General features: G+C 50.7%; 1 protein-coding gene across 1 annotated transcript in view; it reads left to right on the forward strand.

Annotated features, from left to right (window-relative positions):
• nbeal1 (neurobeachin-like 1) overlaps positions 1 to 1,307 on the forward strand; it is a 68,592-nt gene that overhangs the window by 14,890 nt on the left and 52,395 nt on the right.

Below are 1,307 nucleotides of genomic sequence, written 5' to 3' on the forward strand. Positions count from 1 at the left end.
TGTGTGTGTGGTGTGTGTGTGGTGTGTGTGTGGTGTGTGTGTGTGTGTGTGTGTGTGTGTGTGTGTGTGTGTGCACTTTGAGTGTGTGACCTTGGCTGTGTGTTCTGTCATTTATGTGTGTGTGTGTGTGTGTATACATGTACTTTCAGTGTTTGCCCTTGGCTGTGAGTTTTGTCATTTATGTGAGAGTTTGAGTGTGTGTGTGTGTGTGTGAGACATTGAACTCTGTGAGTTGTAGCCACCGGCTGCAGTGTTTCTACACAAGTGAGAAACAGCACAGAGAAAAGCTGTGTGTATGTGTGTGTGTGTGATAGAGAGGGATGAAGGACAACAAAAGGGCCACTCTGAGTGAAAGGATAAAAGAGAGTGGACAGATGATGGATTGAGGGCTGTGTGTGTGTGTGTGTGTGTGTGTGTGTGGACAGGTGATGGAGTGATGACTGTGAAGAACACAGTGAGAAAAGGAGGGAGTGAGAAATAGGGAAAGAAGAGTGAGTGAAAGAACCATGAAAGAGAGAGAGAGAGAGAGAGAGAGAGAGCGAGAGAGCGCGTAAGGGAAGATGTGTGTTTGTGTGTTTGAAAGGGAATTGTAGAGAGAGAGAAGGTATATTTATGTGTGTGTGTGTGTGTGTGTGTGTGTGTGTGTGTGTGTGTGTGTGTGTGTGTGTGTGTGTGTGTGTGTGTGTGTGTGTGTGTGTGTGTGTGTGTGTGTGTGTGTGTGTGTGTGTGTGTGTGTGTGTGTGTGTGTGTGTGTGTGTGTGTGTGTGTGTGTGTGTGTGTGTGTGTGTGTGTGTGTGTGTGAAAGGGAAGAGCAGAGCAGAGCAGAGAGTGTGAGGACAGGAGAGAGGGATTTGTGTGCCGTGATCTCTCCAGCTGTGCTCACGTGACCGCTGAAGTGCCCAGTCTGTCAGATTAGGTTACGCAACACACCCGCCACGCGTGCAGGAGAGGAGAGAGAGAGAGGGAGGGAATAAGGGAGAGAGAGGGGGGGTGAGAGAGGGAGAGGGAGAGGGGAGAGAGAGAGAGAGGGAGGAGAGTGGGGAGGGAGGGAGAGACAGACAGACAGGCATACAGGAGAAGAAGCGCTTAAATCCCATTGGCTGGTCGGTGGAGTAGCCTAGCGTTAGCGTAGCCTAGCATGCCGTTCCCTCCCCCTCACAGCTGTGCTGCACTTACACGCATTCCGGAACACCAGAGAATTCCGCAGTGGGAGAATCCGTCTGCTCTGCACAGCTTGGTCTGACTGGACCAACATGTACACAGACACACACACACACACACACTCACACACGGAGACACTCACAGGC

The sequence above is a fragment of the Sardina pilchardus genome, chromosome 23 (assembly GCF_963854185.1).
Source record: "Sardina pilchardus chromosome 23, fSarPil1.1, whole genome shotgun sequence".
NCBI classification, from domain to species: domain Eukaryota; kingdom Metazoa; phylum Chordata; class Actinopteri; order Clupeiformes; family Clupeidae; genus Sardina; species Sardina pilchardus.